General features: G+C 41.5%; 1 long non-coding RNA gene across 2 annotated transcripts; it reads left to right on the top strand.

The window, feature by feature from the left end:
- Positions 1-16,220: 16,220 nt before the first annotated feature.
- Positions 16,221-25,859, top strand: LOC112241244. 2 transcript variants are annotated; one of them, XR_006081904.1, is made up of 3 exons: positions 16,221-16,611; positions 25,011-25,166; positions 25,729-25,859. It is a non-coding gene; the product is annotated as an uncharacterized LOC112241244 (long non-coding RNA). The 2 variants fall into 2 exon arrangements; XR_006081905.1 differs by lacking the exon at positions 16,221-16,611 and adding an exon at positions 22,036-22,073.
- The last annotated feature ends 1,331 nt before the right edge of the window (positions 25,860-27,190 follow it).

Raw genomic sequence — 27,190 nt, 5'->3', positions numbered from 1 at the left:
GTAATATAAACCTAGCATCTAGTTTGGTACAGGGGGTTAATATAAACCTAGCATCTAGTTTGGTACAGGGGGTTAATATAAACCTAGCATCTAGTTTGGTACAGGGGGTTAATATAAACCTAGCATCTAGTTTGGTACAGGGGGTTAATATAAACCTAGCATCTAGTTTGGTACAGGGGGTTAATATAAACCTAGCATCTAGTTTGGTACAGGGGGTTAATATAAACCTAGCATCTAGTTTGGTACAGGGGGTTAATATAAACCTAGCATCTAGTTTGGTACAGGGGGGGGTTAATATAAACCTAGCATCTAGTTTGGTACAGGGGGTTAATATAAACCTAGCATCTAGTTTGGTACAGGGGGTTAATATAAACCTAGCATCTAGTTTGGTACAGGGGGTTAATATAAACCTAGCATCTAGTTTGGTACAGGGGGTTAATATAAACCTAGCATCTAGTTTGGTACAGGGGGTTAATATAAACCTAGCATCTAGTTTGGTACAGGGGGTTAATATAAACCTAGCATCTAGTTTGGTACAGGGGGTTAATATAAACCTAGCATCTAGTTTGGTACAGGGGGTTAATATAAACCTAGCATCTAGTTTGGTACAGGGGGCATCTAGTTTGGTACAGGGGTTAATATAAACCTAGCATCTAGTTTGGTACAGGGGGTTAATATAAACCTAGCATCTAGTTTGGTACAGGGGGTTAATATAAACCTAGCATCTAGTTTGGTACAGGGGGTTAATATAAACCTAGCATCTAGTTTGGTACAGGGGGGTTAATATAAACCTAGCATCTAGTTTGGTACAGGGGGTTAATATAAACCTAGCATCTAGTTTGGTACAGGGGGTTAATATAAACCTAGCATCTAGTTTGGTACAGGGGGTTAATATAAACCTAGCATCTAGTTTGGTACAGGGGGTTAATATAAACCTAGCATCTAGTTTGGTACAGGGGGTTAATATAAACCTAGCATCTAGTTTGGTACAGGGGGTTAATATAAACCTAGCATCTAGTTTGGTACAGGGGGTTAATATAAACCTAGCATCTAGTTTGGTACAGGGGGTTAATATAAACCTAGCATCTAGTTTGGTACAGGGGGTTAATATAAACCTAGCATCTAGTTTGGTACAGGGGGTTAATATAAACCTAGCATCTAGTTTGGTACAGGGGGTTAATATAAACCTAGCATCTAGTTTGGTACAGGGGGTTAATATAAACCTAGCATCTAGTTTGGTACAGGGGGTTAATATAAACCTAGCATCTAGTTTGGTACAGGGGGGGGGTTAATATAAACCTAGCATCTAGTTTGGTACAGGGGGTTAATATAAACCTAGCATCTAGTTTGGTACAGGGGGTTAATATAAACCTAGCATCTAGTTTGGTACAGGGGGTTAATATAAACCTAGCATCTAGTTTGGTACAGGGGGTTAATATAAACCTAGCATCTAGTTTGGTACAGGGGGTTAATATAAACCTAGCATCTAGTTTGGTACAGGGGGTTAATATAAACCTAGCATCTAGTTTGGTACAGGGGGTTAATATAAACCTAGCATCTAGTTTGGTACAGGGGGCATCTAGTTTGGTTTAATATAAACCTAGCATCTAGTTTGGTACAGGGGGTTAATATAAACCTAGCATCTAGTTTGGTACAGGGGGTTAATATAAACCTAGCATCTAGTTTGGTACAGGGGGTTAATATAAACCTAGCATCTAGTTTGGTACAGGGGGTTAATATAAACCTAGCATCTAGTTTGGTACAGGGGGTTAATATAAACCTAGCATCTAGTTTGGTACAGGGGGTTAATATAAACCTAGCATCTAGTTTGGTACAGGGGGTTAATATAAACCTAGCATCTAGTTTGGTACAGGGGGTTAATATAAACCTAGCATCTAGTTTGGTACAGGTTTGGGGGGTTAATATAAACCTAGCATCTAGTTTGGTACAGGGGGTTAATATAAACCTAGCATCTAGTTTGGTACAGGGGGTTAATATAAACCTAGCATCTAGTTTGGTACAGGGGGTTAATATAAACCTAGCATCTAGTTTGGTACAGGGGGTTAATATAAACCTAGCATCTAGTTTGGTACAGGGGGTTAATATAAACCTAGCATCTAGTTTGGTACAGGGGGTTAATATAAACCTAGCATCTAGTTTGGTACAGGGGGTTAATATAAACCTAGCATCTAGTTTGGTACAGGGGGTTAATATAAACCTAGCATCTAGTTTGGTACAGGGGGTTAATATAAACCTAGCATCTAGTTTGGTACAGGGGGTTAATATAAACCTAGCATCTAGTTTGGTACAGGGGGTTAATATAAACCTAGCATCTAGTTTGGTACAGGGGGTTAATATAAACCTAGCATCTAGTTTGGTACAGGGGGTTAATATAAACCTAGCATCTAGTTTGGTACAGGGGGTTAATATAAACCTAGCATCTAGTTTGGTACAGGGGGTTAATATAAACCTAGCATCTAGTTTGGTACAGGGGGTTAATATAAACCTAGCATCTAGTTTGGTACAGGGGGGGGGTTAATATAAACCTAGCATCTAGTTTGGTACAGGGGGGTTAATATAAACCTAGCATCTAGTTTGGTACAGGGGGTTAATATAAACCTAGCATCTAGTTTGGTACAGGGGGTTAATATAAACCTAGCATCTAGTTTGGTACAGGGGGTTAATATAAACCTAGCATCTAGTTTGGTACAGGGGGTTAATATAAACCTAGCATCTAGTTTGGTACAGGGGGTTAATATAAACCTAGCATCTAGTTTGGTACAGGGGGTTAATATAAACCTAGCATCTAGTTTGGTACAGGGGGTTAATATAAACCTAGCATCTAGTTTGGTACAGGGGGGGTTAATATAAACCTAGCATCTAGTTTGGTTCAGGGGGTTAATATAAACCTAGCATCTAGTTTGGTACAGGGGGTTAATATAAACCTAGCATCTAGTTTGGTACAGGGGGTTAATATAAACCTAGCATCTAGTTTGGTTCAGCATCTAGCATCTTTTGGTACAGGGGGTTAATATAAACCTAGCATCTAGTTTGGTTCAGGGGGTTAATATAAACCTAGCATCTAGTTTGGTACAGGGGGTTAATATAAACCTAGCATCTAGTTTGGTACAGGGGGTTAATATAAACCTAGCATCTAGTTTGGTTCAGGGGGTTAATATAAACCTAGCATCTAGTTTGGTACAGGGGGTTAATATAAACCTAGCATCTAGTTTGGTTCAGGGGGTTAATATAAACCTAGCATCTAGTTTGGTACAGGGGGTTAATATAAACCTAGCATCTAGTTTGGTACAGGGGGTTATAAACCTAGGGGGGTTAATATAAACCTAGCATCTAGTTTGGTACAGGGGGTTAATATAAACCTAGCATCTAGTTTGGTACAGGGGGTTAATATAAACCTAGCATCTAGTTTGGTACAGGGGGTTAATATAAACCTAGCATCTAGTTTGGTACAGGGGTTAATATAAACCTAGCATCTAGTTTGGTACAGGGGGTTAATATAAACCTAGCATCTAGTTTGGTACAGGGGGTTAATATAAACCTAGCATCTAGTTTGGTACAGGGGGTTAATATAAACCTAGCATCTAGTTTGGTACAGGGGGTTAATATAAACCTAGCATCTAGTTTGGTACAGGGGGTTAATATAAACCTAGCATCTAGTTTGGTACAGGGGGTTAATATAAACCTAGCATCTAGTTTGGTACAGGGGGTTAATATAAACCTAGCATCTAGTTTGGTACAGGGGGTTAATATAAACCTAGCATCTAGTTTGGTACAGGGGGTTAATATAAACCTAGCATCTAGTTTGGTTCAGGGGGTTAATATAAACCTAGCATCTAGTTTGGTACAGGGGGTTAATATAAACCTAGCATCTAGTTTGGTACAGGGGGTTAATATAAACCTAGCATCTAGTTTGGTACAGGGGGTTAATATAAACCTAGCATCTAGTTTGGTACAGGGGGTTAATATAAACCTAGCATCTAGTTTGGTACAGGGGGTTAATATAAACCTAGCATCTAGTTTGGTACAGGGGGTTAATATAAACCTAGCATCTAGTTTGGTACAGGGGGTTAATATAAACCTAGCATCTAGTTTGGTACAGGGGGTTAATATAAACCTAGCATCTAGTTTGGTTCAGGGGGTTAATATAAACCTAGCATCTAGTTTGGTACAGGGGGTTAATATAAACCTAGCATCTAGTTTGGTACAGGGGGTTAATATAAACCTAGCATCTAGTTTGGTACAGGGGGTTAATATAAACCTAGCATCTAGTTTGGTACAGGGGGTTAATATAAACCTAGCATCTAGTTTGGTACAGGGGGTTAATATAAACCTAGCATCTAGTTTGGTACAGGGGGTTAATATAAACCTAGCATCTAGTTTGGTTCAGGGGGTTAATATAAACCTAGCATCTAGTTTGGTACAGGGGGTTAATATAAACCTAGCATCTAGTTTGGTACAGGGGGTTAATATAAACCTAGCATCTAGTTTGGTTCAGGGGGGGTTAATATAAACCTAGCATCTAGTTTGGTACAGGGGGTTAATATAAACCTAGCATCTAGTTTGGTACAGGGGGTTAATATAAACCTAGCATCTAGTTTGGTACAGGGGGGTTAATATAAACCTAGCATCTAGTTTGGTACAGGGGGTTAATATAAACCTAGCATCTAGTTTGGTACAGGGGGTTAATATAAACCTAGCATCTAGTTTGGTACAGGGGGTTAATATAAACCTAGCATCTAGTTTGGTACAGGGGGTTAATATAAACCTAGCATCTAGTTTGGTTAATATAAACATCTAGTTTGGTACAGGGGGTTAATATAAACCTAGCATCTAGTTTGGTTCAGGGGGTTAATATAAACCTAGCATCTAGTTTGGTACAGGGGGTTAATATAAACCTAGCATCTAGTTTGGTTCAGGGGGTAATATAAACCTAGCATCTAGTTTGGTACAGGGGGTTAATATAAACCTAGCATCTAGTTTGGTTCAGGGGGTTAATATAAACCTAGCATCTAGTTTGGTACAGGGGGGTTAATATAAACCTAGCATCTAGTTTGGTACAGGGGGTTAATATAAACCTAGCATCTAGTTTGGTACAGGGGTTAATATAAACCTAGCATCTAGTTTGGTTCAGGGGGTTAATATAAACCTAGCATCTAGTTTGGTACAGGGGGTTAATATAAACCTAGCATCTAGTTTGGTTCAGGGGGGGGGTTAATATAAACCTAGCATCTAGTTTGGTACAGGGGGCATCTAGTTTGGTACAGGGGGTTAATATAAACCTAGCATCTAGTTTGGTTCAGGGGGTTAATATAAACCTAGCATCTAGTTTGGTACAGGGGGTTAATATAAACCTAGCATCTAGTTTGGTACAGGGGTTAATATAAACCTAGCATCTAGTTTGGTACAGGGGGTTAATATAAACCTAGCATCTAGTTTGGTACAGGGGGTTAATATAAACCTAGCATCTAGTTTGGTACAGGGGGTTAATATAAACCTAGCATCTAGTTTGGTACAGGGGGTTAATATAAACCTAGCATCTAGTTTGGTACAGGGGGTTAATATAAACCTAGCATCTAGTTTGGTACAGGGGGTTAATATAAACCTAGCATCTAGTTTGGTACAGGGGGTTAATATAAACCTAGCATCTAGTTTGGTACAGGGGGTTAATATAAACCTAGCATCTAGTTTGGTACAGGGGGTTAATATAAACCTAGCATCTAGTTTGGTACAGGGGGTTAATATAAACCTAGCATCTAGTTTGGTTAATATAAACAGGGGGGGTTAATATAAACCTAGCATCTAGTTTGGTACAGGGGGTTAATATAAACCTAGCATCTAGTTTGGTACAGGGGGTTAATATAAACCTAGCATCTAGTTTATAAACCTAGCATCTAGGGGGTTCAGGGGGTTAATATAAACCTAGCATCTAGTTTGGTACAGGGGGTTAATATAAACCTAGCATCTAGTTTGGTTCAGGGGGTTAATATAAACCTAGCATCTAGTTTGGTACAGGGGGTTAATATAAACCTAGCATCTAGTTTGGTACAGGGGGTTAATATAAACCTAGCATCTAGTTTGGTACAGGGGGTTAATATAAACCTAGCATCTAGTTTGGTACAGGGGGTTAATATAAACCTAGCATCTAGTTTGGTACAGGGGGTTAATATAAACCTAGCATCTAGTTTGGTACAGGGGGTTAATATAAACCTAGCATCTAGTTTGGTACAGGGGGTTAATATAAACCTAGCATCTAGTTTGGTACAGGGGTTAATATAAACCTAGCATCTAGTTTGGTACAGGGGGTTAATATAAACCTAGCATCTAGTTTGGTACAGGGGGTTTAATATAAACCTAGCATCTAGTTTGGTACAGGGGGTTAATATAAACCTAGCATCTAGTTTGGTACAGGGGGTTAATATAAACCTAGCATCTAGTTTGGTACAGGGGGTTAATATAAACCTAGCATCTAGTTTGGTACAGGGGGTTAATATAAACCTAGCATCTAGTTTGGTACAGGGGGGTTAATATAAACCTAGCATCTAGTTTGGTACAGGGGGGGTTAATATAAACCTAGCATCTAGTTTGGTACAGGGGGTTAATATAAACCTAGCATCTAGTTTGGTACAGGGGGTTAATATAAACCTAGCATCTAGTTTGGTAATATAAACCTAGCATCTAGTTTGGGGGGGGTTAATATAAACCTAGCATCTAGTTTGGTACAGGGGGTTAATATAAACCTAGCATCTAGTTTGGTACAGGGGGTTAATATAAACCTAGCATCTAGTTTGGTACAGGGGGTTAATATAAACCTAGCATCTAGTTTGGTACAGGTACAGGGGGTTAATATAAACCTAGCATCTAGTTTGGTACAGGGGGTTAATATAAACCTAGCATCTAGTTTGGTACAGGGGGTTAATATAAACCTAGCATCTAGTTTGGTACAGGGGGTTAATATAAACCTAGCATCTAGTTTGGTACAGGGGGTTAATATAAACCTAGCATCTAGTTTGGTACAGGGGGTTAATATAAACCTAGCATCTAGTTTGGTACAGGGGGTTAATATAAACCTAGCATCTAGTTTGGTACAGGGGGTTAATATAAACCTAGCATCTAGTTTGGTACAGGGGGTTAATATAAACCTAGCATCTAGTTTGGTACAGGGGTTAATATAAACCTAGCATCTAGTTTGGTACAGGGGGTTAATATAAACCTAGCATCTAGTTTGGTACAGGGGGTTAATATAAACCTAGCATCTAGTTTGGTACAGGGGGTTAATATAAACCTAGCATCTAGTTTGGTACAGGGGTTAATATAAACCTAGCATCTAGTTTGGTACAGGGGGTTAATATAAACCTAGCATCTAGTTTGGTACAGGGGGTTAATATAAACCTAGCATCTAGTTTGGTACAGGGGGGGGTTAATATAAACCTAGCATCTAGTTTGGTTAATATAAACCTAGGTTTGGTTTAATATAAACCTAGCATCTAGTTTGGGGGTTAATATAAACCTAGGGTTTGGTTAATATAAACCTAGCATCTAGTTTGGTACAGGGGGTTAATATAAACCTAGCATCTAGTTTGGTACAGGGGTTAATATAAACCTAGCATCTAGTTTGGTACAGGGGGTTAATATAAACCTAGCATCTAGTTTGGTACAGGGGGTTAATATAAACCTAGCATCTAGTTTGGTACAGGGGGTTAATATAAACCTAGCATCTAGTTTGGTACAGGGGGTTAATATAAACCTAGCATCTAGTTTGGTACAGGGGGTTAATATAAACCTAGCATCTAGTTTGGTACAGGGGGTTAATATAAACCTAGCATCTAGTTTGGGGGGTTAATATAAACCTAGCATCTAGTTGGGGGTTAATATAAACCTAGCATCTAGTTTGGTACAGGGGTTAATATAAACCTAGCATCTAGTTTGGTACAGGGGGTTAATATAAACCTAGCATCTAGTTTGGTACAGGGGTTAATATAAACCTAGCATCTAGTTTGGTACAGGGGGTTAATATAAACCTAGCATCTAGTTTGGTACAGGGGTTAATATAAACCTAGCATCTAGTTTGGTACAGGGGGTTAATATAAACCTAGCATCTAGTTTGGTACAGGGGGTTAATATAAACCTAGCATCTAGTTTGGTACAGGGGGTTAATATAAACCTAGCATCTAGTTTGGTACAGGGGGTTAATATAAACCTAGCATCTAGTTTGGTACAGGGGGTTAATATAAACCTAGCATCTAGTTTGGTACAGGGGGTTAATATAAACCTAGCATCTAGTTTGGTACAGGGGGTTAATATAAACCTAGCATCTAGTTTGGTACAGGGGGTTAATATAAACCTAGCATCTAGTTTGGTACAGGGGGTTAATATAAACCTAGCATCTAGTTTGGTACAGGGGGTTAATATAAACCTAGCATCTAGTTTGGTACAGGGGGTTAATATAAACCTAGCATCTAGTTTGGTACAGGGGGTTAATATAAACCTAGCATCTAGTTTGGTACAGGGGGTTAATATAAACCTAGCATCTAGTTTGGTACAGGGGGTTAATATAAACCTAGCATCTAGTTTGGTACAGGGGTTAATATAAACCTAGGGGGGGGTTAATATAAACCTAGCATCTAGTTTGGTACAGGGGGTTAATATAAACCTAGCATCTAGTTTGGTACAGGGGGTTAATATAAACCTAGCATCTAGTTTGGTACAGGGGGTTAATATAAACCTAGCATCTAGTTTGGTACAGGGGGTTAATATAAACCTAGCATCTAGTTTGGTACAGGGGGTTAATATAAACCTAGCATCTAGTTTGGTACAGGGGGTTAATATAAACCTAGCATCTAGTTTGGTACAGGGGGTTAATATAAACCTAGCATCTAGTTTGGTACAGGGGGTTAATATAAACCTAGCATCTAGTTTGGTACAGGGGGTTAATATAAACCTAGCATCTAGTTTGGTACAGGGGGTTAATATAAACCTAGCATCTAGTTTGGTACAGGGGGTTAATATAAACCTAGCATCTAGTTTGGTACAGGGGGTTAATATAAACCTAGCATCTAGTTTGGTACAGGGGGTTAATATAAACCTAGCATCTAGTTTGGTACAGGGGGTTAATATAAACCTAGCATCTAGTTTGGTACAGGGGGGTTAATATAAACCTAGCATCTAGTTTGGTACAGGGGGTTAATATAAACCTAGCATCTAGTTTGGTACAGGGGGTTAATATAAACCTAGCATCTAGTTTGGTACAGGGGGTTAATATAAACCTAGCATCTAGTTTGGTACAGGGGGTTAATATAAACCTAGCATCTAGTTTGGTACAGGGGGTTAATATAAACCTAGCATCTAGTTTGGTACAGGGGTTAATATAAACCTAGCATCTAGTTTGGTACAGGGGTTAATATAAACCTAGCATCTAGTTTGGTACAGGGGGTTAATATAAACCTAGCATCTAGTTTGGTACAGGGGGCATCTAGTTTGGTACAGGGGGTTAATATAAACCTAGCATCTAGTTTGGTACAGGGGTTAATATAAACCTAGCATCTAGTTTGGTACAGGGGGTTAATATAAACCTAGCATCTAGTTTGGTACAGGGGGTTAATATAAACCTAGCATCTAGTTTGGTACAGGGGGTTAATATAAACCTAGCATCTAGTTTGGTACAGGGGGTTAATATAAACCTAGCATCTAGTTTGGTACAGGGGGTTAATATAAACCTAGCATCTAGTTTGGTACAGGGGGTTAATATAAACCTAGCATCTAGTTTGGTACAGGGGGTTAATATAAACCTAGCATCTAGTTTGGTACAGGGGGTTAATATAAACCTAGCATCTAGTTTGGTACAGGGGGTTAATATAAACCTAGCATCTAGTTTGGTACAGGGGGTTAATATAAACCTAGCATCTAGTTTGGTACAGGGGGTTAATATAAACCTAGCATCTAGTTTGGTACAGGGGGTTAATATAAACCTAGCATCTAGTTTGGTACAGGGGTTAATATAAACCTAGCATCTAGTTTGGTACAGGGGTTAATATAAACCTAGCATCTAGTTTGGTACAGGGGGTTAATATAAACCTAGCATCTAGTTTGGTACAGGGGGTTAATATAAACCTAGCATCTAGTTTGGTACAGGGGGTTAATATAAACCTAGCATCTAGTTTGGTACAGGGGTTAATATAAACCTAGCATCTAGTTTGGTACAGGGGGTTAATATAAACCTAGCATCTAGTTTGGTACAGGGGGTTAATATAAACCTAGCATCTAGTTTGGTACAGGGGGTTAATATAAACCTAGCATCTAGTTTGGTACAGGGGGTTAATATAAACCTAGCATCTAGTTTGGTACAGGGGGTTAATATAAACCTAGCATCTAGTTTGGTACAGGGGGGCATCTAGTTAAATATAAACCTAGCATCTAGTTTGGTACAGGGGGTTAATATAAACCTAGCATCTAGTTTGGTTACAGGGGGTACAGGGGGTTAATATAAACCTAGCATCTAGTTTGGTACAGGGGGTTAATATAAACCTAGCATCTAGTTTGGTACAGGGGGTTAATATAAACCTAGCATCTAGTTTGGTACAGGGGGTTAATATAAACCTAGCATCTAGTTTGGTACAGGGGGTTAATATAAACCTAGCATCTAGTTTGGTACAGGGGGTTAATATAAACCTAGCATCTAGTTTGGTACAGGGGGTTAATATAAACCTAGCATCTAGTTTGGTACAGGGGGTTAATATAAACCTAGCATCTAGTTTGGTACAGGGGGTTAATATAAACCTAGCATCTAGTTTGGTACAGGGGGTTAATATAAACCTAGCATCTAGTTTGGTACAGGGGGTTAATATAAACCTAGCATCTAGTTTGGTACAGGGGGTTAATATAAACCTAGCATCTAGTTTGGTACAGGGGGTTAATATAAACCTAGCATCTAGTTTGGTACAGGGGGTTAATATAAACCTAGCATCTAGTTTGGTACAGGGGGTTAATATAAACCTAGCATCTAGTTTGGTACAGGGGGTTAATATAAACCTAGCATCTAGTTTGGTACAGGGGGGTTAATATAAACCTAGCATCTAGTTTGGTACAGGGGGTTAATATAAACCTAGCATCTAGTTTGGTACAGGGGGTTAATATAAACCTAGCATCTAGTTTGGTACAGGGGGTTAATATAAACCTAGCATCTAGTTTGGTACAGGGGGGTTAATATAAACCTAGCATCTAGTTTGGTACAGGGGGTTAATATAAACCTAGCATCTAGTTTGGTACAGGGGGGTTAATATAAACCTAGCATCTAGTTTGGTACAGGGGTTAATATAAACCTAGCATCTAGTTTGGTACAGGGGGTTAATATAAACCTAGCATCTAGTTTGGTACAGGGGGTTAATATAAACCTAGCATCTAGTTTGGTACAGGGGGTTAATATAAACCTAGCATCTAGTTTGGTACAGGGGGTTAATATAAACCTAGCATCTAGTTTGGTACAGGGGGTTAATATAAACCTAGCATCTAGTTTGGTACAGGGGGTTAATATAAACCTAGCATCTAGTTTGGTACAGGGGGTTAATATAAACCTAGCATCTAGTTTGGTTCAGGGGGTTAATATAAACCTAGCATCTAGTTTGGTACAGGGGGTTAATATAAACCTAGCATCTAGTTTGGTACAGGGGGTTAATATAAACCTAGCATCTAGTTTGGTACAGGGGGGGTTAATATAAACCTAGCATCTAGTTTGGTACAGGGGGTTAATATAAACCTAGCATCTAGTTTGGTACAGGGGGTTAATATAGGGGGGGGTTAATATAAACCTAGCATCTAGTTTGGTACAGGGGGTTAATATAAACCTAGCATCTAGTTTGGTACAGGGGGTTAATATAAACCTAGCATCTAGTTTGGTACAGGGGGTTAATATAAACCTAGCATCTAGTTTGGTACAGGGGGTTAATATAAACCTAGCATCTAGTTTGGTTCAGGGGGGGGTTAATATAAACCTAGCATCTAGTTTGGTACAGGGGGTTAATATAAACCTAGCATCTAGTTTGGTACAGGGGGTTAATATAAACCTAGCATCTAGTTTGGTACAGGGGGTTAATATAAACCTAGCATCTAGTTTGGTACAGGGGGTTAATATAAACCTAGCATCTAGTTTGGTTCAGGGGGGTTAATATAAACCTAGCATCTAGTTTGGTACAGGGGGTTAATATAAACCTAGCATCTAGTTTGGTACAGGGGGTTAATATAAACCTAGCATCTAGTTTGGTACAGGGGGTTAATATAAACCTAGCATCTAGTTTGGTACAGGGGGTTAATATAAACCTAGCATCTAGTTTGGTACAGGGGGTTAATATAAACCTAGCATCTAGTTTGGTACAGGGGGTTAATATAAACCTAGCATCTAGTTTGGTACAGGGGGTTAATATAAACCTAGCATCTAGTTTGGTACAGGGGGTTAATATAAACCTAGCATCTAGTTTGGTACAGGGGGTTAATATAAACCTAGCATCTAGTTTGGTAATATAAACAGGGGGGTTAATATAAACCTAGCATCTAGTTTGGTACAGGGGGTTAATATAAACCTAGCATCTAGTTTGGTACAGGGGGTTAATATAAACCTAGCATCTAGTTTGGTACAGGGGGTTAATATAAACCTAGCATCTAGTTTGGTACAGGGGGTTAATATAAACCTAGCATCTAGTTTGGTTCAGGGGGGTTAATATAAACCTAGCATCTAGTTTGGTACAGGGGGTTAATATAAACCTAGCATCTAGTTTGGTTCAGGGGGTTAATATAAACCTAGCATCTAGTTTGGTTACAGGGGGTTAATATAAACCTAGCATCTAGTTTGGTTCAGGGGGTTAATATAAACCTAGCATCTAGTTTGGTTCAGGGGGTTAATATAAACCTAGCATCTAGTTTGGTACAGGGGGTTAATATAAACCTAGCATCTAGTTTGGTTCAGGGGGTTAATATAAACCTAGCATCTAGTTTGGTACAGGGGGTTAATATAAACCTAGCATCTAGTTTGGTTCAGGGGTTAATATAAACCTAGCATCTAGTTTGGTACAGGGGGTTAATATAAACCTAGCATCTAGTTTGGTACAGGGGGTTAATATAAACCTAGCATCTAGTTTGGTACAGGGGGTTAATATAAACCTAGCATCTAGTTTGGTACAGGGGGTTAATATAAACCTAGCATCTAGTTTGGTACAGGGGGTTAATATAAACCTAGCATCTAGTTTGGTACAGGGGGTTAATATAAACCTAGCATCTAGTTTGGTACAGGGGGTTAATATAAACCTAGCATCTAGTTTGGTACAGGGGGTTAATATAAACCTAGCATCTAGTTTGGTACAGGGGGTTAATATAAACCTAGCATCTAGTTTGGTTCAGGGGGTTAATATAAACCTAGCATCTAGTTTGGTACAGGGGGGTTAATATAAACCTAGCATCTAGTTTGGTTCAGGGGGTTAATATAAACCTAGCATCTAGTTTGGTACAGGGGGTTAATATAAACCTAGCATCTAGTTTGGTACAGGGGGTTAATATAAACCTAGCATCTAGTTTGGTACAGGGGTTAATATAAACCTAGCATCTAGTTTGGTACAGGGGGTTAATATAAACCTAGCATCTAGTTTGGTACAGGGGGTTAATATAAACCTAGCATCTAGTTTGGTACAGGGGGGGTTAATATAAACCTAGCATCTAGTTTGGTTCAGGGGGTTAATATAAACCTAGCATCTAGTTTGGTACAGGGGGTTAATATAAACCTAGCATCTAGTTTGGTACAGGGGGTTAATATAAACCTAGCATCTAGTTTGGTACAGGGGGTTAATATAAACCTAGCATCTAGTTTGGTACAGGGGGTTAATATAAACCTAGCATCTAGTTTGGTACAGGGGGTTAATATAAACCTAGCATCTAGTTTTAATAATAAAACCTTTTTATCTTTGTGTTTCTTGGCTATTTAAATTGTTTTGTTCACAAGCCAGGTTGATTTTCTGTGATTGAGGTTCAACCACTAGGATAGAGAAAACATCTCTTCTACTAGTCAGACTCAATCCCAAAGCCACAGACATGACTCTAGTCGCACTACCACGTGCCCTACTGCTCTTAAAGGGGCAGGTGAACGTTTTGGTCTCATCTGTGATACAGTATTTTGGTTGTCAGACTCGGCTCACAACAATTGAATGAAACAATATACCACATGAGTTACTTGTTACTGGTAATACATGTATGGCTTTAGAAACATTACGAAGCATTCATTTTTTCTGGTTTTGTTGGTGTCATTTCAGCAGCAACAACATATTTTTTCAATTTTTTTTTAAAAAATCTACCTGCCATCGTTGCTGCTGAACCAAAACGTGTATTGTATCCCCGGTTCATGATACCACACTGCCTCTTGTGCCTTATTGCCTAATTAACATACATTACATTTTGCACATTGTACATTACTGAAGCTGAATTGTTTATTCGGAGACTTTTATCTCCCTCACCAACTTCAAACATCTCAGCTGGCCTCTGAAATAAAGCAATAAAAATAAAAATAAAATTGCCTAACCGATCCATGTCTGCAGCTGTACAAAGTAGTCTATTGGTAAAAGTATTGATACCTTAATTGAAAATGACTCAAGTAAAAGTAAAATCCTACTTGAAGTAAAACATACTACTTGGGTAAACGTCCATAAGTATTTGGTTTAAAATATATTTAAGGCTGAAAAAGGGGTGCCAGGGTAGCCTTCATTATTTATATTTATCAGAACTTTATTTTACTTATTTTACTTCACTACATTTCTAAACAAATATACTTTTTAATCCGTATGTTTTCCCCGACACCCAATTTGTTTCGGAATGTAGTGAAGTAAAAATAGAGTTCTGATACATAAAGTACCGATTACACCAAAGAACTACTTCAGTAGTACTTTAAAGTATGTTCCCCTAAAGTACTCTATTCCACTGGTTTATTGGATATTGATATTTCATGGGAAAAGTTATACTGTAGCTGAACACACTAAGTCACTGTGGACATGAGCATCTGCTAAAGAAACTACATGTACATTTATTTTATTAGAAACATTTGTCTACTTAAAAATCTATCTGATTTTATTTTTGTCATTGACCCCCCCCAACAGAAATCCTGAAACTCCAACTGATATCCTGCTACTCCATAAAAGACTATGAAAGAAGCTCTGTTTTGTCTTTATTTTATACCTTCAATAGCTTTGAGAAGAGAGGAGAAAACCAAGCTGTTTCCTACATGTGTATTTACAGTATACCCGTATAGTATTACATTGAGGCCTATCCACTACTGTGAATCACTGCCCATTTACCTTCTGCAACCCCAGATTATATATATGTTTAAAGCACTATAACATGTCCTTCTCACCTTTTGTAGAACACCAGAAGCATGGGAACGGTAGGCACTGCATAGCCTGCGGAGACCTAATGGGTTTTAAAGTGCTCACAGATTCCATTTTCTGATGTCGTGGGTTGGATGGTTTGGCTGAGTTTTTAAAGAGAGAAGGCTTCTGCAGGCCAGCATTGATGTCAGAGTGGTTTGTGTGTGTGTGTGTGTGTGTGTGTGTGTGTGTGTGTGAGATGTGAGAGAGAGGAATGAGGGGAAATTAGTAGTGTATGAGACCAACGTTACAGTAGCTATAAGACCTTTCCAGTCTGCAGAAGGAAAATCACAGGAAATAAGCATGAAATGAAAAAGTAGACTAGACATTCTGTAGAAAATTCAAATCTGGTTTGACCAGTTAAATGCTTTTTTCACTAGTGTGTGTGTGAGAGTGTGTGTGTGTGTGTAAAGAGGGGGAGAGAGAGAAAAGGGCAACCAGTGAAGAACAAACACCATTGTAAATACAACGCATAATTATGCTTATTTATTTTATCTTGTGTCCTTTAACCATTTGTACATTGTTAAAACACTGTATATATAACCATATGACATTTGTAATGTCTTTATTGTTTTGAAACTTCTGTATGTGTAATGTTTACTGTTAATTTTTATTGTTTATTTCACTTTATATATTCACTTTATATATTATCTACCTCACTTGCTTTGGAAATGTTAACACATGTTTCCCATGCCAATAAAGCCCTTGAATTGAATTGAATTGAGAGAGAGAGAGAGAGGGAGAGGGAGGGAGAGACAGACAGAGAGAGAATATCTACATTTCAGGTCCTTGTATGGTCAAACCAACGTGGTATGATAGCGCCACCTGCTGTTGGCACACGTGCAGTGTGTGTGAAATGAGAAATGGTGGCGTTGCTAAGAGGATTAAAGCTGGACGCTGAGTGGCTACTCATTTTACTATGAGCCAATGAAATTAGCCGTTGTATTGAGGTGCAAAGCGTCTGGATACGAGTCGGGTAGTTGGCTTCTGTAAAGACGTCTTGACTCTTATTCAATATGAAAAAGAAGATTTTGAATACAAAAAAATGGTCTTATTAGCTACTTAGTTAGCTACTCTTTATTATAGTTCCTTAAAAACAACAAACATCAACAACGTCTTCCTCCAACCAAATCAACCATCAATCCGACATCAGGACAGGATGTCAACATTTAGCTTCAGGAGAAGTGGAAAGAAAGCCTTTGTAAGTCAAGTCTCTTCCCTCACTCTGACTCTCAGACAGCTCTGCTTCTTACTAGACTAGTTAGCCAGTCAACTGTCTCTCTGCTTCTTACTGGACTAGTTAGCCAGCCAACTCTGTCTCTCTGCTTCTTACTGGACTAGTTAGCCAGTCAACTGTCTCTCTGCTTCTTACTGGACTAGTTAGCCAGTCAACTCTGTCTCTCTGCTTCTTACTAGACTAGTTAGCCAGCCAACTCTGTCTCTGCTTCTTACGAGACTAGTTAGCCAGCCAACTCTGTCTCTCTGCTTCTTACTAGACTAGTTAGCCAGCCAACTCTGTCTCTCTGCTTCTTACTAGACTAGTTAGCCAGCCAACTCTGTCTCTCTGCTTCTTACTAGACTAGTTAGCCAGCCAACTCTGTCTCTCTGCATCTTACTAGACTAGTTAGCCAGCCAACTCTGTCTCTCTGCATCTTACTAGACTAGTTAGCCAGCCAACTCTGTCTCTCTGCTTCTTACTGGACCAGTTAGCCAGCCAACTTTGTCTCTCTGCATCTTACTAGACTAGTTAGCCAGCCAACTTTGTCTCTGCTTCTTACTGGACTAGTTAGCCAGCCAACTTGGTCTCTCTGCTTCTTACTGGACTAGTTAGCCAGCCAACTCTGTCTCTCTGCTTCTTACTAGACTAGTTAGCCAGCCAACTCTGTCTCTGCTTCTTACTGGACTAGTTAGCCAGCCAACTCTGTCTCTGCTTCTTACTGGACTAGTTAGCCAGTCAACTGTCTCTCTGCTTCTTACTAGACTAGTTAGCCAGCCAACTCTGTCTCTGCTTCTTACTGGACTAGTTAGCCAGCCAACTCTGTCTCTCTGCTTCTTACTAGACTAGTTAGCCAGCCAACTTTGTCTCTCTGCTTCTTACTAGACTAGTTAGCCAGCCAACTCTGTCTCTCTGCTTCTTACTGGACTAGTTAGCCAGCCAACTTTGTCTCTGCTTCTTACTAGACTAGTTAGCCAGTCAACTTTGTCTCTCTGCTTCTTACTGGACTAGTTAGCCAGTCAACTTTGTCTCTCTGCTTCTTACTGGACTAGTTAGCCAGCCAACTTTGTCTCTGCTTCTTACTAGACTCGTTAGCCAGCCAACTCTGTCTCTCTGCTTCTTACTGGACTAGTTAGCCAGCCAACGAAGTCTCTCTGCTTCTTACTGGACTAGTTAGCCAGCCAACTCTGTCTCTCTGCTTCTTACTGGACTAGTTAGCCAGCCAACTTTGTCTCTGCTTCTTACTAGACTAGTTAGCCAGTCAACTTTGTCTCTCTGCTTCTTACTGGACTAGTTAGCCAGTCAACTTTGTCTCTCTGCTTCTTACTGGACTAGTTAGCCAGCCAACTTTGTCTCTGCTTCTTACTAGACTCGTTAGCCAGCCAACTTTGTCTCTCTGCTTCTTACTGGACTAGTTAGCCAGCCAACGAAGTCTCTCTGCTTCTTACTGGACTAGTTAGCCAGCCAACTCTGTCTCTCTGCTTCTTACTGGACTAGTTAGCCAGCCAACTCTGTCTCTCTGCTTCTTACTGGACTAGTTAGCCAGCCAACTCTGCCTCTCTGCTTCTTACTGGACTAGTTAGCCAGCCAACTCTGTCTCTCTGCTTCTTACTGGACTAGTTAGCCAGCCAACTCTGTCTCTCTGCTTCTTACTGGACTAGTTAGCCAGCCAACTCTGTCTCTCTGCTTCTTACTGGACTAGTTAGCCAGCCAACTTTGTCTCTCTGCTTCTTACTAGACTAGTTAGCCAGCCAACTTTGTCTCTCTGCTTCTTACTAGACTAGTTAGCCAGCCAACTCTGTCTCTCTGCATCTTACTAGACTAGTTAGCCAGCCAACTCTGTCTCTCTGCATCTTACTAGACTAGTTAGCCAGCCAACTCTGTCTCTCTGCTTCTTACTGGACCAGTTAGCCAGCCAACTTTGTCTCTCTGCATCTTACTAGACTAGTTAGCCAGCCAACTTTGTCTCTGCTTCTTACTGGACTAGTTAGCCAGCCAACTTGGTCTCTCTGCTTCTTACTGGACTAGTTAGCCAGCCAACTCTGTCTCTCTGCTTCTTACTAGACTAGTTAGCCAGCCAACTTGGTCTCTCTGCTTCTTACTAGACTAGTTAGCCAGTCAACTTTGTCTCTCTGCTTCTTACTAGACTAGTTAGCCAGCCAACTCTGTCTCTCTGCATCTTACTAGACTAGTTAGCCAGCCAACTCTGTCTCTCTGCATCTTACTAGACTAGTTAGCCAGCCAACTCTGTCTCTCTGCATCTTACTAGACTAGTTAGCCAGCCAACTCTGTCTCTCTGCTTCTTACTGGGCTAGTTAGCCAGCCAACTCTGTCTCTCTGCTTCTTACTAGACTAGTTAGCCAGTCAACTCTGTCTCTCTGCTTCTTACTAGACTAGTTAGCCAGTCAACTCTGTCTCTCTGCTTCTTACTAGACTAGTTAGCCAGTCAACTCTGTCTCTGCTTCTTACTGGACTAGTTAGCCAGTCAACTGTCTCTCTGCTTCTTACTAGACTAGTTAGCCAGTCAACTGTCTCTCTGCTTCTTACTGGACTAGTTAGCCAGCCAACTCTGTCTCTCTGCTTCTTACTGGACTAGTTAGCCAGCCAACTTTGTCTCTGCTTCTTACTAGACTAGTTAGCCAGTCAACTTTGTCTCTCTGCTTCTTACTGGACTAGTTAGCCAGTCAACTTTGTCTCTCTGCTTCTTACTGGACTAGTTAGCCAGCCAACTTTGTCTCTGCTTCTTACTAGACTCGTTAGCCAGCCAACTCTGTCTCTCTGCTTCTTACTGGACTAGTTAGCCAGCCAACGAAGTCTCTCTGCTTCTTACTGGACTAGTTAGCCAGCCAACTCTGTCTCTCTGCTTCTTACTGGACTAGTTAGCCAGCCAACTTTGTCTCTGCTTCTTACTAGACTAGTTAGCCAGTCAACTTTGTCTCTCTGCTTCTTACTGGACTAGTTAGCCAGTCAACTTTGTCTCTCTGCTTCTTACTGGACTAGTTAGCCAGCCAACTTTGTCTCTGCTTCTTACTAGACTCGTTAGCCAGCCAACTTTGTCTCTCTGCTTCTTACTGGACTAGTTAGCCAGCCAACGAAGTCTCTCTGCTTCTTACTGGACTAGTTAGCCAGCCAACTCTGTCTCTCTGCTTCTTACTGGACTAGTTAGCCAGCCAACTCTGTCTCTCTGCTTCTTACTGGACTAGTTAGCCAGCCAACTCTGCCTCTCTGCTTCTTACTGGACTAGTTAGCCAGCCAACTCTGTCTCTCTGCTTCTTACTGGACTAGTTAGCCAGCCAACTCTGTCTCTCTGCTTCTTACTGGACTAGTTAGCCAGCCAACTCTGTCTCTCTGCTTCTTACTGGACTAGTTAGCCAGCCAACTTTGTCTCTCTGCTTCTTACTAGACTAGTTAGCCAGCCAACTTTGTCTCTCTGCTTCTTACTAGACTAGTTAGCCAGCCAACTCTGTCTCTCTGCATCTTACTAGACTAGTTAGCCAGCCAACTCTGTCTCTCTGCATCTTACTAGACTAGTTAGCCAGCCAACTCTGTCTCTCTGCTTCTTACTGGACCAGTTAGCCAGCCAACTTTGTCTCTCTGCATCTTACTAGACTAGTTAGCCAGCCAACTTTGTCTCTGCTTCTTACTGGACTAGTTAGCCAGCCAACTTGGTCTCTCTGCTTCTTACTGGACTAGTTAGCCAGCCAACTCTGTCTCTCTGCTTCTTACTAGACTAGTTAGCCAGCCAACTTGGTCTCTCTGCTTCTTACTAGACTAGTTAGCCAGTCAACTTTGTCTCTCTGCTTCTTACTAGACTAGTTAGCCAGCCAACTCTGTCTCTCTGCATCTTACTGGACTAGTTAGCCAGTCAACTCTGTCTCTCTGCTTCTTACTAGACTAGTTAGCCAGCCAACTCTGTCTCTCTGCTTCTTACTAGACTAGTTAGCCAGTCAACTCTGTCTCTCTGCTTCTTACTGGACTAGTTAGCCAGTCAACTGTCTCTCTGCTTCTTACTAGACTAGTTAGCCAGCCAACTTTGTCTCTCTGCTTCTTACTGGACTAGTTAGCCAGCCAACTCTGTCTCTCTGCTTCTTACTGGACTAGTTAGCCAGCCAACTCTGTCTCTCTGCTTCTTACTAGACTAGTTAGCCAGCCAACTCTGTCTCTCTGCTTCTTACTGGACTAGTTAGCCAGCCAACTGTGTCGCTCTGCTTCGAGAAGGGAAGAGGCTTACTCTAAAATTGATTAAAGTGTTTTTTCCCTCATCAATCTACACACAATAGTCCATAAGGACAATGCAAAAACAGGTTTTTATATATTTTTTGCTAATTTATTAAAAATAAAAAGCTGAAATATCACATTTCCATAAGTATTCAGACCTTTTACTCAGTACTTTGTTGAAGCACCTGTGGCAGCGATTACAGCCTCGAGTCTTCTTGGGTATGACGCTACAAGCTTGTCACAGCTGTATTTGGGGAGTTTCTCGCATTCCTGTCTGCAGATCCTCTCTGTCAGGTTGGATGAGGAACGTTTCTCCAGAGCGATTCTGTAGGTAAAAGATGGCTCAACCTACCTCGCTCTCCCCTCTACATTGAACACTATATGACAAACAGAAAAGCAATTGTCAAGAATGAAGCGGTTTAGAAGTGCCTTTGTTAGGTGTGTGTGTGTGTGTGTGTGTGATAATTTACTCAAGCCGTTTGTAGTCCCAGTGTTATACTGGAAGTGATGCTGTGGTCCGTGGGAGTGTGTGTGGAAGTGACGCTGTACCGTGGGAGGAAGTGACGGTGTGGTCCGTAGGAGTGTGTGTGTTATACAGGAAGTGACGCTGTGGTCCGTAGTGATACAGGAAGTGATGCTGTGGTCCGTGGGAGTGTGTGTGTTATACAGGAAGTGACGCTGTGGTCCGTGGGAGTGTGTGTGTTATACAGGAAGTGACGCTGTGGTCCGTGGGAGTGTGTGTGTTATGTGTGTGTTGTACAGGAAGTGATGCTGTGGTCCGTGGGAGTGTGTGTGTTATACAGGAAGTGATGCTGTGGTCCGTGGGAGTGTGTGTGTTATACAGGAAGTGATGTGTGTGTTATACAGGAAGTGACGCTGGTCCGTGGGAGTGTGTGTGTTATACAGGAAGTGATGCTGTGGTCCGTGGGAGTGTGTTATACAGGAAGTGATGTTGTGTTCACCATATTTGGAAACATCTGGTCAGTCTACTTGTCTCAAAGATCCTCCTCGTCAACTCCATAACCATCAACTTCCATGTTAACATCATCTCCTCACACCTCATCAACTCACCTTCACTGTGTTGTGGTGAACGTTTCCCCCTAACAAGGTTTGTTTTGATTTAGAGGCACATAGCTCACGGCTTGATCCCTGCAGCCACCATCGCCCCCGGCCTGCTGTACCCCGTACCCCTCCCCTCGCAGCCCGTACCCCTCTCCAGAAAGACCCAGGTACCTATATGGAACATACACCTCACAAACGGATCTGCATCCCAAATGGTATCCTGTACCCTATATAGAATGCACACCTTTTCACCAGGGCCCGTAGGATAGTGCGTTTATGTAGGGAATAGGGTGTCATTTGGGATGCACACTCAACTCTGTCTGACGTCTTTCTCTCCTCTTCCCTTCTCGTTCCTTGTCTCCTCATTCCTTGTCTCCTCGTTCCTTGTCTCCACTTCCCTCCTCATTCCTTGTCTCCACTTCCCTTCTGGTTCCTTGTCTCCTCGTTCCTTGTCTCCACTCCTTCTGGTTCCTTGTCTCCTCATTCCTTGTCTCCACTTCCCTTCTGGTTCCTTGTCTCCTCATTCCTTGTCTCCTCGTTCCTTGTCTCCTCGTTCCTTGTCTCCACTTCCCTTCTGGTTCCTTGTCTCCTCATTCCTTGTCTCCACTTCCCTTCTGATTACTTGTCTCCTCTTACTTGTCTCCTCGTTACTTGTCTCCACTTCCCTTCTGGTTCCTTGTCTCCTCGTTACTTGTCTCCTCGTTCTTGTCTCCACTTCCCTTCTGGTTCCTTGTCTCTCGTTACTTGTCTCCTCGTTACTTGTCTCCACTTCCCTTCTGGTTCCTTGTCTCCTCTTACTTGTCTCCACTTCCCTTCTGGTTACTTGTCTCCTCGTTACTTGTCTCCTCATTCCTTGTCTCCTCGTTACAGGTCTCCTCATTACTCCTCTCCTCTTCCGTTCTCGTTCCTCTGTCTTCTGTCATCCTTTTTCCTTCTAACCTTATTGCCATGACTCTCTCAGATTACTTATTGTACATGTAAGTATGAATGACTATCTGAATTCTGACTTATCTATCCTAAAACCTCTTATTACAGGTGACCTCATCCCATCTGGGCTAAAACCTGTAATTACAGGTGACATCATCCAATCTTTCCTAAAACCTGTTATTACAGGTGACATCATCTCACCTGGGCTAAAACCTGTTATTACAGGTGACCTCATCCCATCTGGGTTAAAACCTGTTATTACAGGTGACCTCATCCCATCTGGGTTAAAACCTGTTATTACAGGTGACCTCATCCCATCTGGGTCCTAAAACCTGTTATTACAGGTGACCTCATCCCATCTGGGTTAAAACCTGTTATTACAGGTGACCTCATCCCATCTGGGTTTAAACCTGTTATTACAAGTAACCTCATCCCATCTGGGTTAAAACCTGTAATTACAGGTAACCTCATCCCATCTGGGTTAAAACCTGTAATTACAGGTGACCTCATCCCATCTGGGTTAAAACCTTAGTGTCACGGACTTATAAGTATCACTTGTTTTTGTTGTTGACTCCCATCTGTGCTTAATGAACTCTCATCCATCTGTGTTTAATGAACCCTCATCCATCTGTGTTTAATGAACCCTCATCCATCTGTGTTTAATGAACCCTCATCCATCTGTGTTTAATGAACCCTCATCCATCTGTGTTTAATGAACCCTCATCCATCTGTGTTTTAATGAACCCTCATCCATTTGTGTTTTAATGAACCCTCATCCATCTGTGTTTAATGAACCCTCATCCATCTGTGTGTTAATGAACCCTCATCCATCTGTGTTCATTAATGAACCCTCATCCATCTGTGTTTGAACCCTCATCCATCTGTTTTGATGAACCCTCATCCATCTGTGTGTTTAATGAACCCTCATCCATCTGTGTTTTAATGAACCCTCATCCATCCATGTTTTAATGAACCCTCATCCATCTGTGTTTTATGAACCCTCATCCATCTGTGTTTTAATGAACCCTCATCCATCTGTGCTTTTAATGAACCCTCATCCATCTGTTTTAATGAACCCTCACCCATCTGAACCCTCATCCATCTGTGTTTAATGAACCCTCATCCATCTGTGTTAATGAACCCTCATCCATCTGTGTGTTTATGAACCTGTTTAATGAACCCTCATCCATCTGTGCTTAATGAACCCATCTGTGCATCCCCTCATCTGTGCTTAATGAACCCTCATCCATCTGTGTGTTTAATGAACCCTCATCCATCTGTGCTTAATGAACCTCATCCATCTGTTTAATGAACCCTCATCCATCTGTGTGAACCCTTCCATCTGTGTTCATGAACCCTCATCCATCTGTGTGTTTAATGAACCCTCATCCATCTGTGAACCCTCATCCATCTGTTTAATGAACCATCCATCATCCATCCATCTGTGAACCCTCATCCATCTGTTAATGAACCCTCATCCATCTGTGTTTAATGAACCCTCATCCATCTGTGTTGTGTCAGTTAATGAACCCTCATCCATCTGTGTTTTATGAACCCTCATCCATCTGTGCTTAATCTGAACCCTCATCCATCTGTGCTTAATGAACCCTCATCCATCTGTGCTTAATGAACCCTCATCCATCTGTGTGTTAATGAACCCTCATCCATCTGTGCTTAATGAACCCTCATCCATCTGTGCTTAATGAACCCTCATCCATCTGTGTTTAATGAACCCTCATCCATCTGTGTTTAATGAACCCTCATCCATCTGTGTGTTAATGAACCCATCATCTGTGCATTTGTGCTTAATGAACCCTCATCCATCTGTGCTTAATGAACCCACATCCATCTGTGCTTAATGAACCCTCATCCATCTGTGCTTAATGAACCCTCATCCATCTGTGCTTAATGAACCCTCATCCATCTGTGTGTTAATGAACCCTCATCCATTTGTGCTTAATGAACCCTCATCCATTTGTGTGTTAATGAACCCTCATCCATCTGTGTGTTAATGAACCCACATCCATCTGTGTTTAATGAACCCTCATCCATCTGTGTGTTAATGAACCCTCATCCATTTGTGTTTAATGAACCCTCATCCATAGTGACAATGTGTTTTCTACTTTTGTCTGTATCCTCCACTTCCTCTTTAACTCGTCTTTCTGTCCGTACTACAGGTCTGCCTTGGCAGCCGCCATCTTGTCGTCGTCGTTGACCGGCCGGACCATCGCCCTCCCTCCTGCACGCCCCAGATCCTTCTCCGAGAGTGACTACTCACGCTCAGAGACACACACCACGTTCGAGCCTTACGCCAGCACAGCGCTCTACACTAGGTAGGCCGCCTTTGCTTGTTGGTGTCACTCAGAATCCGTCAACATCAGAGTCAATTCTTCTGCGATTCCTTGCATCCTATCTCCTAGCGTCTTGTTTGAAACGTATTGGAGGAGAAGGCTCAAGGTCCCGCCCCTCAGACCTTCTTTTCCAATACGTTTTGAGGAGGAGTCGAGGACAGATGAATTGAGAGAGAGCCTGCAGTGACACCTACAGATGCCGTATCTTAATTTGACCCAGTTTTTCACAGCAGCAAAATAATCCTGCAGCAACAGGAAATGTGAATTATTATGTGGATTATAATTATATACATTTTTTTTTGTGGTTGATATATTTTCTCTTTAGGGCAAATAACATCTGACATTTTTTAAGTGGAAAATTATAAACATGAGCAACCTTTTTTAAACATTGAATCCTGCAAAAAAATTCAACATGATGATCAAATGAAGATCCTATATCTGTAGTAGGTCACTTACAGTAGTCTGCCCTCAGTGACCAAAGCTGTGAATCAGTGATACCAGAGGGAGTAGATCTGTGATCTCTCTCTCTCATGTCTTTATTTAGAGACGGAGAGCCAGAATCTTTGGCTGGCCGGCCTCGCTTGCCCTCTCCTGGGCTCTCTGAAGACCATGATGATGAAGAGGAGGAGGAGGACTTAGAGAGATCGGTTCTGTCAGATGAAGATGGTCATCTCTGGATCTCCCACCAGAGACAGATATGACATCTGCCCGGCCTGTAAAACAGGTAGGAAGGGTTTGGGTCATGTCCTACACTCGGCCTGTAAACAGAGGAATGACATGACCTCTACACCCGGCCTGTAAAACAGGTAGGAAGGGTTTGGGTCATGACCTCTACACCCGGCCTGTAAAACAGGTAGGAAGGGTTTGGGTCATGACCTCTGTAAAACACCCGGCCTGTAAAACAGGTAGGAAGGGTTTGGGTCATGACCTCTACACCCGGCCTGTAAAACAGGTAGGAAGGGTTTGGGTCATGACCTCTACACATGGTTGAGTCCCAAATTGTCTTTGAATCCTAGGCTTTAATTCAGAAACATATTGACAGCTTTATGAAATGAAAATATGTATATTTAAACCACACAATACAGACTTTAAATGCACAACAAGGCTGACTTCAAATGCCTTGCATCAATAACTAAAAAAGTTTGTGAGTGCTTTTGGTGACAAGCCGAATTTCTTCAGCCTCCTGAGGTTGAAGAGGCGCTGCTGCGCCTTCTTCACGATGCTGTCTGTGTGAGTGGACCAATTCAGTTTGTCTGTGATGTGTATGCCGAGGAACTTAAAACTTACTACCCTCTCCACTACTGTCCCATCGATGTGGATAGGGGGTGTTCCCTCTGCTGTTTCCTGAAGTCCACAATCATCTCCTTAGTTTTGTTGACGTTGAGTGTGAGGTTATTTTCCTGACACCACAGTCCGAGGGCCTTCACCTCCTCCCTGTAGGCCGTCTCGTCGTTGTTGGTAATCAAGCCTACCACTGTTGTGTCGTCCGCAAACTTGATGATTGAGTTGGAGGCGTGCGTGGCCACGCAGTCGTGGGTGAACAGGGAGTACAGGAGAGGGCTCAGAACGCACCCTTGTGGGGCCCCAGTGTTGAGGATCAGCGGGGAGGAGATGTTGTTGCCTACCCTCACCACCTGGGGGCGGCCCGTCAGGAAGTCCAGTACCCAGTTGCACAGGGCGGGGTCGAGACCCAGGGTCTCGAGCTTGATGACGAGCTTGGAGGGTGCTATGGTGTTGAATGCCGAGCTGTAGTCGATGAACAGCATTCTCACATAGGTATTCCTCTTGTCCAGATGGGTTAGGGCAGTGTGCAGTGTGGTTGAGATTGCATTGTCTGTGGACCTATTTGGGCGGTAAGTAAATTGGAGTGGGTCAAGGGTGTCAGGTAGGGTGGAGGTGATATGGTCCTTGACTAGTCTCTCAAAGCACTTCATGATGACGGATGTGAGTGCTACGGGCGGTAGTCGTTTAGCTCAGTTACCTTAGCTTTCTTGGGAACAGGAACA

The sequence above is a fragment of the Oncorhynchus tshawytscha genome, unplaced genomic scaffold, assembly GCF_018296145.1.
Source record: "Oncorhynchus tshawytscha isolate Ot180627B unplaced genomic scaffold, Otsh_v2.0 Un_contig_1573_pilon_pilon, whole genome shotgun sequence".
Taxonomy (NCBI): Eukaryota; Metazoa; Chordata; class Actinopteri; order Salmoniformes; family Salmonidae; genus Oncorhynchus; species Oncorhynchus tshawytscha.
Note: the sequence above shows the minus strand (reverse complement) of the source record. Positions and strands in the feature narration are given on the sequence as shown.